We start from the raw sequence: 15,200 nt of genomic DNA, 5'->3' as shown, positions 1-15,200 counted from the left end.
TTGCCCCAAGTGTGTATAGCCAAGCTTCGGAAATCTGGACCCGGAAGTAACTGTCAAGTCCTCTATGTGTTCCTGGCAATAAACTTTCAAAGATTTCTTCAGTGCATATTAATAGTAGTATCTGTGTATTCACCAGGCTGCTCACTCAAGATAAGAAGTGGCCCCTTCCATTGTAAACTGCAGTCTAATGGAGAAAGCATAAAACCCATGTTGTCCCTTGCTGCACTGACACTAAACATTGCATATGAATCCTGGGATCCTTTATGGCTAATTACTGATCAGTAAATATTACATTGCAACAAGCATGTGGTAAAAAATTTAGGTAAACTATTGTTCACATTGGAGAAAAAGATCCTGGAAATCAGGCAAGCTTAGGAAACTAATTAGGGGCTGGGGATCTGGCTCAAGTGGTATCATGCTCATCTGGCAAGCGCTGGGCACTGGGTTCTATCCTCAGAACCACATAAAAATAAAATAAAGATGTTGTGTCCCCTGAAAACAATATATATATATATATATTTTTTGTTTCAAAGTTCTCTCTCTCTCTCTCTCTCTCTCTCTCTCTCTCTCTCTCTCTCTCTCTCTTAAAAAAAAAGAAAAACAAAAAGATATTAGTCACCGAATAGTGTGGTTCATGATTGGGTTGTCAGACTCTTACCTTTTGGGCTTGATTTTTGTTATTGATTTAATTCTATGTTTTCAACATGGTTGTTGCTTATGTGGTTCAAATATAAACCCATGTTAAAGACTCAACTCTATTCCATCCCCACTAACCTTTTCCCATTGCCCTTCATGAACATCTGTTTTAATTGTTTTTAGTATATATTCTTACTGTTTCTTGTTCTGGTAGGAGTCAATAACAATAATAAGTTATTAGGTAAATTTCTTTCTTACCCAAAAGGGAGTGCTCCTGTATATCCTGTCTGCCCCTTATTTATTACTCAATGAAACAACCTGGAAAACACCCCACATATGCAAAAATCTTACCTTTCCATGGTGTAGATAGACCAAAGTTGGAACTAAACAAATGATGGACATTTGGGCTCTTCCTGAGCTTTATGAATTAACAATATTTCTGTATTGAATAGCTCTGGGAATCTATTTTATATTCTTCCAAATGTACATTTAATGTTCAGTCCTGCAAGAAATATTGCTTTATCAATAGCTACTTTTTATAATTTCAAGTAATAAAGCCCAATTCTTTGGAAGGTTAGAACATTTTTTTTTCTGTCAGAAAGTATACAAGTTCATGCGTTCTGTAGATGCCCCAGTAGACAGAGGCCACATTTTGGATATTCTTTGCACTATTACAGAATGCTGGTAATGCCTTCTTTTTATGTGGGAACCATTTTCTCTTTCTGTAATTTTTTTTTCTTTTTACATATGATTGATACCATGTCATGGTTACAGAAGAAAACATCAGTGTCCTACCCTTAATAAATCCATGGCTTGGTGAGAGTCCAATGATGAAACCAATAGTTTCTTCCCAGTACAATGATCACCAAGGACACAATGCATTTTGGTAGTTTGTGTCTCCCAAAAAATTGATCTTTGTAATCTAAGTCATTATACCTATGGGCTGAGAGATTTAAATATTGTTTATTTACATTAATGTTCACATTTTAATAGTGGTAACATCATTTATTTTTTAGTTAGAGGTTTTTTTTATTTATTGAATTTTAGAAAGACCTGAGGACATGAACCTTATAAAAAGAATTCCTGGAACATCCCAAATATTTAAAATAAATGCCTTAAAAAGTAATGCATCTGTATGATTATTCAGCATACAGTAATAAATATAAGGTCACATCAGATCACATACATGCAGAATACCCACAAGAAACAAGGAACCACAGGCTCTGATGTGACAATATATGGTTGAACGTTGCCAAGCAAGAGCTTCTGGGGCTGAGGTGTATGTCATAGAGAACACTCAGCAGGCAGATGGTAAAAATGGAGAAGCCCCCTCTCCAAACCTGTGAAAGTAGATTATTAATTTATATTTGATGTCATCTCCAAAATTCTAAGACAAAAACATCTGTAACTATAAACCCCATAATTATCAGCATCCCTAGATATGTTACGGCCAAGATACCAATGGTAAAGTTCTTGGGTTAGATCTTGTGCTAGAAAAGGCACGTGAAGTTGCAGAAGAAAATTATGGTGTTAGCTGAGATCTCAAGATGAACTTCAGAGGAAATGTTTCTTATACTAATAAAATAATATATTTTGTTGATCTTTATTTTCAAATTCCATGTTAATAGTATATATCTTAAGAGAAAATGAAGCAGAAGCCCTTATTTCAAATAGTGTCATCTTTATCATTCTCAGCCTATCCTATTACTAGGGATATATGTGGATTCACCCAACACACATTTTTCCCACTTCAATTATAAACTCTCTCTAATATTCTCCAGGTGCCATTCGAATATTATTACCAAATCATGTCTGGATTGTGTAATAGTAGCTGTGCTCCCACTGTACATAGCCTTTCTTATAGATTCAGAATTACCATATATTCTCAAAATATTTCTTGATATTATCTTCTTTTGAGATTTTCTGAGGTAGAGTGTTAAGTTGAGTTCATCTTTCTCTTCTTGATTAAGCAGTAGGAATATATTGAAAACTCTACAATTTTCAATGAATTGAAATGGAATGATTGTACAAAAGTAAAGAATTGCTACCTTCTCAAAAAATGAATCTCAATGTAGTAGGTGTGCACATAGATGTATTTTTAGATCTATCTTTTGACCATTTATTATCAGACTTAATGTCTTTAGTATATCATCGAAGTTGACACTGAGAAGCATATGCTTTAAGATGGTTTTTTAATTTGTATTTGTAGTCTTTTATTGAGTTCAAGTGTTATGTTGGTGCTAAATCTGATCATTCTGTATTACATATATGGAGTCTTATTACATATATTCTAGAGCTATTGTGTATGAAAGAAGAACAAGGATCAAATATGGATGTGTTTCTGAAATAAAAAGTACTCAGTAGAAATGCTGGCCATTACCTTTTAATTATGTACTTTATCATCTATGTGATTTAATAGATTTAAAACTTTTCTTTTCATAATGGCTACATAAGTTGTGGATTCAAATTATTTTCATGATATTAAAATTTTCTACCAATATGTGTAGAAAGCTCTTTGACAGTATTTAAGGCCTGTCTTTGAATCCCCAATGTAGCTATCCACCTTGCATATATTCTATTATCATGACCCGAAAAACTATCTTAAGTGACCAAAGTCCAGCTATTGAATATCAGTAGAAATATATTATTATTGTTTTCTCCTTAGTCATCTGGAATAAAGGTGTAATTAAAGTCACAGTTCAGATAGACTCAAAGTCATTCCATTGTAAGGTTTCTAAATTAAAGGAGAAGAATTTGACCCAGGCCTACAAGACAAACTTTCATAAGAGTCCCAATATTCATCTGCTTGAAGTAAGCGATGCGTTTCTCCAGTAAAGAAACCATGCATAAAATTGATACAAAAAAAATTGATGTTAATCTGATGCAATATTTTTTTTATACAAGGCATGTTGGATTTTAAGTCAAGTACCTGAAATAGTAGGTATGTATTTTAGCTTTTTTCCAGCCACATATTAAAAAATACCAGTCATCAGGGCTAAGATTGTGGTTCAGTGGTAGAATGCTTGCCTAGCACATGTGATGAACTGTGTTCAATCCTCAACACCACATAAAAATAAAATAATAAAATAAAGTGTAAACAAGTTTTGAAAATAAATAACAGTCATGAGAAATCCATGTAAATAAGTCTAAATCATTCCATGACTCTTTAGACCTTGCAGATCTAAAAGACATGACAGTAAGGGAAACCAAAACAGTGAAACATTCATGAACATAGGATACCATTTAAAAATCTGAGGTAATGTAGATAGTTGGCTAAAACATCAAAGAATTTACTTCTATTTATTTTTATTTTTACCTGGAATCTACTTTTTGTACTTGGATATGAGACCCATTATTATAACTCGGCATGTGTACATAGTGTGTAATTATCAGATCAGGGTAAATTTCATCTCATTAAAATTATTATTCTGTGTTTGAAACTTTCTAAGTTCTGGCTATTTAGATTTATTTAAGTAGTTATTATACAATGTAATCACCTTATTGTGCTCTAAAACCTAAGAGTTACTTTCTGGAATTAATTGTTTTTTGCACTCCCTACACACAATCAGTCAGTTTCTCATTCTTATCATAAATCCGGGAAGTGTTTCTGTTCTCAGTTTCTGTGTGATTAACTTTTCAGCTTCAACACATAAATGCCACATGCAGTATTTGTGGGAAAATAAATGCCACAACTAGGAAAAATAAAATATTATTCTCAATTAGTAATTAGGGAAATTGGCATAAAACTCTGCATTCACTCATTCAGTGTTTAGAACTTGTCTACAATAATAAATATGGAAAAAAGAATAAAATATATAAATCAAATGTCCATATGTGTTTAACATTTAATGGGTCATATTTGGTCACTGGGAACAAGTGTTGTGACATCTATTTTTATAAAAATGACATATTCTAATTCTTATAACTTTATTTATAATAAGTGAATATATTATAAGTATGTTTTTATATTGTAAGTTTCAACAGATCCATATTACAATGGAATAAATAACTTTAAAAATTGTATAAGAGTTGGCTCAGTGGTGCAGGCCTGACATCCCAGTGGAAAAAATATTTTAAGAAAAAAATATTTTAAAATATGGGGATGTATCTCAATGTTTAACCACCCAAATGCACTCACCCTCTACCCCTTCTCCACCTGAGATGCCCATCACAACACATGAAAGAACAGTATCTCAGTCTGCCACCTATCCAGCAGTTCTCCTTTCACAGGCCATCCAAACCCATTCCTCACTTGATGCCCATCTTTTTATGCCACCCTGTGAGTATGCATTGGGCCTGCACTAAGCCCCACCAGCACAACTGGTTGCTAAGGTCCAGGTGGCAGGTATCCCTCATTCATTCCACTGGGACCTTATTTTTTTAAAATGGGTTACTAATAATTCAAAATGACAAGTTTATGGCTGAAATTACAGCTCAGTAGTAAACAAATTTCACATGTGCCTTGCTCTGTGTTCCAACTCCAGCACCTAAAAAAACACAGGCAGGCCTAATGGCACATGCCTATAATTCCAGTGACTATAGAGGCTGAGGCAGGAGGCTCACAGGTCTAAGGACAGTTTCAGCAATCTAGTAAAGCCCTAAAAATCTGTCTCTAAAATTTAAAAAGGGTTGGGGATGGTTATTCACTGATTAAGCAATCATAGATTCAGTCCCCACAACCAAATACAAAAACAAACCCAAAGTAAATGTGAAAAACAACTGTATTCCCCAATATTCTTTGCAGGTAGGGGTCTCTGTGATTTTGTGCTGGCCAATGAGATAACATTGGAAGCAACTGGGACTCTAGCTCTTTGGTTTTTTTCCTTTTTCTTTTTCCCCTGATTGCTGTATTAAATGGATGGCACAATGAAAAACAGGAAGGGCCCTGGGGCATGATGGAATAGCTGGATAGCCATAGCAGCCCAGACTACCAATCACTGGGCTTTTTGATTTTCAAATAAAAGGAAATATTTTTCAGTATTAGATGGGTTTACTTTTCTAGTATTGGAAAGACAGATGCCTTGATTTTCCACCTTGTTCTGCTTACTGTTCATTGTCTTCAGGTTCAGGAACAATGTAGGTCAAGAAAACCAGCCATCTTTGTCACCAACTGTTTTTCAGGTCTCTGGGGATGGAAGAAAAGTACAACACAGAACCTCTATAGTACCTAATCTGAGCCATTGGGACAGATTTAGGCCTGAGTCATCTCCAGGGTCCCTCATCTGCTGCAGAATGTTCACAGAGAGTGAGTATCTTTTCTCTTGATGCCAACACTCAAGTCCAAAATCTCAGGGCTCCCATGGTTCTCCTGAGAACTATTCCACAACAGGCTGACACTGGTCCCAATCTCCATTTCTGAACTGATGTGCCATTGGGAAAGTGAGTTTAAGCAAGCTTTACTGTCCCCGATTTTCAAGTGTGTCTTCTCCAAAAAAAACAAAACAAAACAAAACAAAAAACAAAAAAAAAAAACTTGAAACTAAATGAGCTCTAAAGAAAGAAGTCAGGTTCCAAGGACTGAAGAAGAACCCTGCTACCAGAGAAACCTAGGATTTGAAAAAAAATTCCAATTTAAGTGAGGTGGCAGGTAAATTATAGACCTTGACATAAAGCAATAGCCTTACAGCAAAAGGTCACGTGTGGGCATGGAAGTATGTATGAAAGACTGACTTTTCACAGCCTCCACAACAGGTAAACATGAATGCTAAATTTGTAACACATAACATAAGAAAAAGGAACCACATTTTTTTCTTACTTGCCTATTTTTCTTTCTTTATTCTTTTTTTCTTTTTCTTTCTTTTTCTTTTTTTTTCTTTTTTCTTTTTTCTTTCTTTCTTTCTTTCTTTTTTTTTGTACAAGGGTTTCAAACTAGGGGAACATAACGACTGAGCCTCATCCTCAGATTTTTTTAATGTTATTTTTTAACTTTTGAGAAACATTGTTAATCACAATATTGAGGTATTCTTATATCAAACAAGCCATACTACAAAGGTTCCAGAGCTAGAGAGAAAATCCTGCAATCGCAGAGTGTTAAATATGTCTGTGGAAGATGAGCCACATGGACACAATGTAGAAGATCAAATGGGTGGAGTGGGCATGGCTCTGCAGAACAGTGCAGGTAAGAAGCCATATGCTGGGTGGAGCCTATGAAAAAAAGTGGAGAGGACATAGTGGGGCTTAGTTGTTTGGCAGAGTTGGTGAGGCAGAGTCAGGCTGAGTGAGTGGATCCCAACCCATAAGAACAGTGGATGGTGAGAAGACAGGGGAAGCACGTTAGAAGCAGCATCCCACCCGGGACCCTTTAGGTGAGCACAGCCTATGAACCAGGAGATGCAGTGATGAAGGAGCAGAGGGCATGGTGGGTGCATCCACAGGAAGCAAAGGGAGTTAGGAGAGGCATCCAGTAATTCTGTCAGAAGTCACTGTTGACCCAGTGGGGAAGAAGGGTCTTAGGGCTCTGAGATAGATATGTGACCTCAGGGTCTGCTCCACAAGGGGGCTCAGTTTACCCTCTTACACACTGAAGCAATGGAGGGAGGCTGAAGATGCCACAGCACAGCCTTTTTTGTTCCTCCCTCTCATGGGATGCAGTGCACTTTTCATTAATTTTTTCTGTTCTTCCAGGTCCAGGACAGTACCTAAATCTGTTCTCTAGACAACGATATTTGTAATAAACTCTTCAAAACCTTTTGGCAAGAATATCCGGGGAGAGCACTGTTTGGCTCACAGGAGCAAATAGGTAACGGCAGAATATGAGCCACCAGGACCAGACACTGATTTATAGAGAAAGATACTTTCCAAGAACCTCTCATGTTATCCTGACTCGTAGACAAAAAATTGTCCCCAGGTTCTACCATGAAATCCTGAACTGAGGTCCCAAACTGGTAACCAGAGAAGCGCACCTAGCTCCAGGTTTTTGTTGGTTGGTTGTTCAGGTTTAAAATTTGCTTCGGGTCTGGGGCAGTGGCTCCGTGGTAGAGCGATCGCTTAGCACGTACAAGGCCCTGGGATTGATCTTCAGCACCACATTAAAAATAAATAAATAAATAAATAAATAAATAAATAAATAAATAAGATAAAGGTATTGTGTCCAACTACCACTAAAAAATAAATATTTAAAAAATTTGCTTGGAATTAGAACGCAATTCTTTTTTTATATTTATTTTTTAGTTTCAGGTGGACACAATATCTTTATTTTATATTTATGTGGTGCTGAGGATCTAACCCAGTGCCTCACACATACTAGGTGAGCCCTCTACCACTCAGCCCCGACGCCAGCCCTATAACGTAATTCTTAAGATTCAGGAAAGTTTGCACAAAAACTCACGTTTCTAACTGTCCTTCAAAGTCACCAGGAGATCTGGCAGCCCCAGACTGAGTTCTTACACAGCAAGGATCGCTGGCACTGTCCTGCCAGTTTCCATGACTCCGGAGTGCAGTTGAGTCCTCTTTGCCCCTTTTGTGTCTGGCTCTGGAGGCCTTGAGTTTTGCTAACAAACTAAGGGTTAGATGAGCTGGGGCAGCAGGCAGGAGTCAGCATGGAACTTCTGGTCCAGCCCTGCTTCCTGCTTGCTGTGTGACATTGCTCCAGTCACACCACCTCTCTGTGCTTCAGTTTCCCTATCCGTCTGGAGGCCAATAGACTAGATCAGTGGTTTCCCACTTTAAGCCAAGGCAAGGCTGAGAGGTGGGCTGCCTTGTCTCCCTTTTCTCCTTTCTGAATTAGGCCTGGGCATCAGATTTTGCTTAGGTGACTCCCTGTTTATCCAGGGTTGGAAAACTCCCAGTTAACTACTTGTGTTAACCCCATAGCCAGGGCCTTGAGGTGTATTACAACAGAAAAGGGACAATACCTTTTTTATTTTGATTTCTTTTGTGGTAGTGGGGATTGAACCCAGGGTGCTTTACTGCTGAATTCTATCCACAGCCTCCACCTCCTTTATTTTTGAGACAAGGTCTTCTAAGTTGCTGAGGCTGGCCTCAAACTGGTGATCTTCCTGCCTCAGTTTCCTGAGCTGCTGGGATTACAGGCATGCGCCAAGGCTTCTGGAACCATAATGTGTTTATAGATAGGAATGATGGAATTTGATGAGCAGCATTATTCTCCTACAAAGAGAGGCTCTCCTCCCCTGTTTTACAGATGCAGAAAGTGAAGTTTTGAGAGGCTGAGTAACTAGCCAGAGGTCACACAGCTACAAGTGGCCAAGAGCCCATGTTTGTGTCATTGCAGACAATGAGGCCCTAACTACTTTTTCTGTCCCTTAGGTGGCTTGAGAGGAGGTGGGTGTAGAGAGGTGTCCTGCAGCAAAGGGGAGGCCAGTGCCCTGGGAGACCCTGCCACCTCTTGCACTAGCCCTCCTTGAAGGCCATCGGCACACACAGGGGAGTCCTCCTCAGGCTCTGTGCTCAGGACCAGGCTTACCTCCCCCAGGGCTGACCCGGGCTGGGCTCCCAGGCTCCAGGTGATCAAAAGATCTTCCAGCCCTGGACTGAGTTCTTGCACAGCAAGGGTTGGAAGTGCTCTGCGCTGCCCTTGGATGGGATAGGGAGATGCACACGAGGCCCATCGAGTCAAAAGACCCTTGTGGTTCTTTGCAGGTGTCACAATTGCTCACCGAGCTCCACAAGCCACATTTTGCAGCCCAGACAACTGCTATGGTTTTTACGAGAATCCTGAAGAATGGGGGTTCTTGTAGTTCTCAGGACCCAGCGTGTTCTGTCTGAGTCTTGGTTCTCCCATGTGAGAAAGGAGAACCCCTGTCCATTCCCACTCCCAGCCTGTGTCCCTTTGATAGAAAGGGCAAGTGTAACCTCCTCTGCCAGGCTCCCCCTGCAGCTCATCCCTTCTGCAGCTCCTCTCAGGAAAGGGGCTGAATCCTCCCATTTACTGGTGATATCTGTAAAGGTTAATGTTATAGGCTCTGGCCAATGTCCTCAACTGCTGAGGACAGCTTGTGACTTTTTCCAAGGCCCCGTCCATCCCAGGCCTGGGTTCCCAATGGCTGGGGGAGCCTGGAACCAGTCAGGAACTCCTGGCAGCCTCTAGCCAGTCCTTGGGTGCAGGCTGCCCTTCCTGTTCTCGCTGCTTCCTGAGTGCTCTGGACTCCAGGGAAAAAAAGTGGGTTCTCAGTGAGCCCCACTGCTGGGAGCCATCAGCCAAGTAGGTATGACAATCTCCTTGCCAGCTTACTTCCATGCTGTCTGTGGAAGGACTTCTGAAAGGTGACCTTGCTCAAGGACCAGGGCAGGATCCGTGTTTAGGGTGTTCCCCCTTTAGAATAGGGCGGTTTAGCATAATAGGAGATTAGGGTGTTCCCCCTTTAGAATAGGGAAGTTTAGCATAATAGGAGAGTAGGGTGTTCCCCCTTTAGAATAGGGCGTATCCTGCTGCTGAGTTCCTCTTGAGTGCTTAGGGTCAGACAGTATATTTTGGGAGACAGAAGCCCATGCGGTGTGGATTTGGGCAGAGAGTGGATTTGAGAGAGTGGATTTGGGCAGAGAACGTGGATTCCCCCAGAGCGTGTTTGTAGACGGCCAGTGTGAGTTCGGGAATAAAGAATTGCTGTTTGAATCTACAAGCTGTGTGGAGACTCGTGATTTGTGCCCAGCCAGAGACTGCGGCATCTGGTGGCTCGTACGTGGAACGTCTGAAACTTGGAGGTAAGTGAAGTTGCTCGCCCCTGAGGGAAGGCGAGAGAATGGGTGACCATTTCAGAAAACAATGTGTTCTTCTTTTGATTTATTTTGTTTTTCTTTCAAGCTGCCTATCCCTAGAAATTTCTCAGGCAAACTGGAAAAAATGGTTGACTAAATGTTTGAAGTTTGTCAGCCCTGAGGAAGAGAAAATTTATACAACGATTTTTTATTCTGTTTTTGCTTCATTCAGTTTCGGTTTTGTTTTGTGTTATCTTATTGGGTTGCGTTATCTTTATAGTAGATTAAAACAAACTGAAAAGATGTTAAGTAAATTGTTAGAGGTTCAGAACATGGTGAAAGACATTTTAGATCAAGCAAAAGAGAAGGTCTCTCCAGCTAGTCAGACAGAGGAAGAAAATTTAAAGGAAAAGGGGTTGTTAGGAAAAAGGCCACAACAGGAGGCTGTTACTAACTCCGTTTTATCACAAGAGGGTTTAATTCAACCAACAGCCCCACCGATAGAGACAGCTGAGTGGCCCTCAAACCCCATAGTTGATAAATGGAATCCTGAGACAGGACCTCAAAGATTAGCATGCCCTGTACTTGAACAGGTAGGAGGGCAGTGAATTCACCGTGCTTTAGATTTTAAAACAGTGAAGCAGTTAAAGGAGGCTGTAACAACCTATTGTCCCCAAGCTCCCTTCACGGTGAGCATGGTCGAGTCCATTACTAACTTGGACATGACGCCAGCAGATTGGGCTAGTATGTGTAAATCTGTGCTAAATGGAGGACAATATTTGTTATGGAAGGTTGCCAATGAGGAATTTTGTGCAGAGACAGCTAGGCGAAATGCAGCAGCCGGTTACCCTCAAAGAAATCTAGAAATGCTGCTAGGGAAAGGACCTTATGAGGGTCAACGGCAGCAAATTGAATATGATCCTGCTATATATGCACAAATTGCTGCAGACGCAGTTAGGGCATGGAAGACTTTACAAGGACATGGAGATTTACAAGGTCAGCTATCTAAGGTAATACAGAGAGCTAATGAACCTTACGCTGACTTTGTAGATAGGCTAATTCAAACGGCTGCCAAAATATTTGGGGATACGGAACAAGCAATGCCATTAATAAAACAACTGGCTTATGACCAAGCAAATCGTTGCTGCAGAGAGGTTATTAGACCATGGAGACATGAAGATTTAAACACATATATTAAATTATGTAGAGATATTAATGAACAAGGGCAAGTCTTGGCAGCTGCAGTACAACAGGCTTCAGATACCAGGCCAAAAACATGCTATAATTGTGAACAAACAGGACATTTTAAAAGGAGTTGCCCCATAGGAGGAGGATTTAACAAAACTAGGTATCAAAGAAATAGAATACCGGGTATTTGCCCACGATGCCGTAGAGGGAGACATTGGGCTAATGAATGCCGTTCTCAAACTACCATAGAGGGTACTCCCTTATCAAAAAATGGACAAGGACCAAGTATTTACCCACGATATCGAGGAGAAAGGCATCAGGCTCCATTGCCAAAAAACGGACAGCCGGGCCCAATGCTCCGGGGCCCACAACCACAAATATACGGGGCAGTGGAGGAACCCAGCAACACCATCAGAGTAGTGCCCAGGACACATTGTCCATTAAATCCCTCATCAGACAAACCCGAGGGAGCGCAGGGTTGGACATCTGCGCCTCTGCCAGAGCAGTACTAACTCCAGAGATGGGAGTTCAAATCATTCCCACAGGAATAAAAGGACCTCTTTCCCAAGGGACAGTAGGCTTATTATTGGGACATAGTTCATCTACATTAAAAGGACTTATGATAAGTCCTGGGGTAATTGATCCCGATTATGTAGGTGAAATAAAAATTATAGCTAGTTCTCCAAGAGGTATATCAGTAATTTCACCTGGAGATAGAATAGCACAGTTGTTAATAATACCCAGCCTACATAATAAATTTCCTAGTCATAGTGTAAAAAGAGGTTCCAGGGGATTAGGCTCCACAGGTGTAGATTGGGTTATGTTGTCTTTAAATTTAGATTCTCGCCCAATGTTAAAACTAAATATTCAAGGACACGACTTTAATGGGCTACTGGACACAGGTGCAGACCTTAGCATCATATCTAGTAAGGAATGGCCAAAACATTGGCCATTACAACAAGCCACTCAAACGCTTTGAGGCCTAGGTGTGGCTACTAATCCCCATAGAAGTGCAATGATATTAGATTGGAAGGATCCTGAAGGTTGTGAGGGAACTATACAGCCCTATGTATTGGATCATCTTCCTATAAATTTATGGGGACGAGATGTCCTAGATCAATTAGGTTTGACATTAACAAATAACATCAATCCTAATGCGCCCGCTACTAGGGCTAGACAAGGTTTTAGGAAAGAAAAAAGATTAGGAAAACAAGGACAAGGTATAGCAGCACCAATTCAAATAGATCAAGGAACAGACAGACATGGGTTGGATTTTCAGAAAGGGCCACTGAGACAATAAAAATTACTTGGAAATCAGAAAGACCAGTGTGGGTTCCTCAGTGGCCCCTGACTAAAGAAAAGATACAAGTAGCCCATGATCTGGTCAAACAACAATTAGCGGAAGGACATATACAACCTTCCATATCTCCCCATAATACTCCCATTTTTGTCATTAAAAAGAAATCTGGTAAATGGAGATTATTGCAAGATTTAAGAGCCATTAATAATGAAATGGTTATTATGGGACCTGCTCAATCAGGGATTCCTCAATTGTCTGCTTTGCCAAAAACCTGGCATGTTTTAGCCATAGATATTAAAGATTGTTTTTTTTTTTCAATTCCAATTCATCCCGAGGATAGTCCACGTTTTGCATTTACTATCCCTGCATTAAATCATGAAGGTCCTGATCAGAGATATGAATGGAAAGTACTCCCTCAAGGGATGGCTAACAGTCCAACTATGTGTCAAATATATGTTAATAAAGCAATCCAGCCACTTAGAAATCAAAATCCTGAACTACAAATATTTCACTATATGGATGATGTATTATTGGCACATAAAGATAAAAACATATTGCTGGAATGTTATGCCACAATTACAAACTTATTAAAAAATTATAATCTAGAGATAGCAATAGATAAAGTACAATTAAATTTTCCAATTAATTATTTAGGAGTTCTATTATCCTCAACCATGATCCGTCCACCAAAAATTCAAATACGAGTAGATCAACTCAAGTCACTTAACGACTTTCAAAAGTTATTGGGAGACATAAATTGGATAAGGCCTTATCTAGGCATACCAACAGGAGAGTTGGGACCTTTATTTGATATTCTAAAAGGTCCATCAGATCCAAACTCACCCCTCATGTTAACGCCTGAAGCAAGAAAGGCATTGAAAATTATTGAAACATATATGGAAAATATACATTTGGATAGAATTGATATAAGTTTGCCTTTATTATTTATTGTACTACCAACAAAAAATATTCCTACAGGAGTATTTTGGCAAGAAGGTCCATTATTGTGGATACATTTATCTTATTCTCCTAACACTATTCTTACTAGGTATCCTGAGGCTGTAGGACAATTAATACTCAAAGGAATAAAAGCAGCGAAGGGAGTGTTTGGAATTTCTCCCAATAAAATTATTACTCGATATACTATGGATCAAATTGATGAGTTAGCTAATGAGTTAAATACTTGGGCAATAATCATGTGTAAATCTAATGTTTCATTTGATAATCACTTACCATCTAATCCTTTGTTGTCTTTTTGGTCTAAGCATCCTGTAGTTTTTCCAAAAATGACAAGAAAAACCCCTATCATGAATGCTCCAAATATATTCACTGATGGGTCAAATAATGGTACAGCAGCAGTAGTTACCCCTGATCAAACTTTTACATTTTTAGTACCCAAACAATCAGCTCAAAAGGTAGAGCTTAATGCAGTATTACAAGCCTTTTTAATGTTTAAAGATTCTGTATTTAATTTATTTTCTGATAGTCAGTATGTAGTTAATGCTATAGTATCTCTTGAAGATGCTGGTAGGATTTCCCCTTCTTCTACTGTTTTCTCTTTGTTTTCCACTATACAAAGTCTAATCTGGGACAGAAAAGATCCATTCTTTATAGGACATATTAGAGCACATACAGGATTGCCTGGAGCCCTTAGTTTGGGCAATGATTTAGCAGATAAAACTACACATGACATACATATTTTCTCTACACTAGAAGAAGCTACAAATTTTCATAAAAAATTCCATGTTAATGCTAATACTTTACAAAAGCGTTTTAAAATAACTAAGGAACAAGCCTGACATATAATAAAACAATTTAAAAATTGTGTGACCTTTTTACCACAAGTTAACCTTGGAGTCAATCCTAGAGGACTGATACCTAACCATATTTGGCAGATGGACGTCACACACTTGCCAGAATTTGGAAAATTAAAATATTTACATATTACATTTGATACTTCTTCTGGATTTTTGATGGGCTCCCTTCATGCCGGAGAAAAAACTAAAAATGTTATAGCTCATTGCTTACAAAATTTTGCCACTGTGGGTGTTCCTAAACAGTTAAAAACCGATAACGGTCCTGGCTATACCTCTACCTCTTTTAAACAATTTTGCTCATCATTTGGTATTACTCATATAACAGGAATTCCATACAATCCACAGGGACAAGGCATAGTTGAAAGAGCTCATCAAACTATTAAAACGTACTTATTAAAGCAAAAAGAGGGAATTGGAAAGGGGTATATATCCCCCAAAGATAAACTTAAAATAACACTTTTTACTCTAAACTTTTTAAATTTGGATTCATCAGGACTTAGTGCTGCAGAAAGGCATATGTATCCAAAAAATGTGCAAAAGCCTAAAGTTCTTTGGAAAGATATTCTAACAGGACAATGGAAAGGTCCTGACCCAGTAATCGTCTG

The sequence above is a fragment of the Callospermophilus lateralis genome, unplaced genomic scaffold, assembly GCF_048772815.1.
Source record: "Callospermophilus lateralis isolate mCalLat2 unplaced genomic scaffold, mCalLat2.hap1 Scaffold_509, whole genome shotgun sequence".
Classification (NCBI taxonomy): domain Eukaryota; kingdom Metazoa; phylum Chordata; class Mammalia; order Rodentia; family Sciuridae; genus Callospermophilus; species Callospermophilus lateralis.
The sequence above is the reverse complement of the archived record's forward strand: the minus strand, read 5'-3'. Positions refer to the sequence as shown.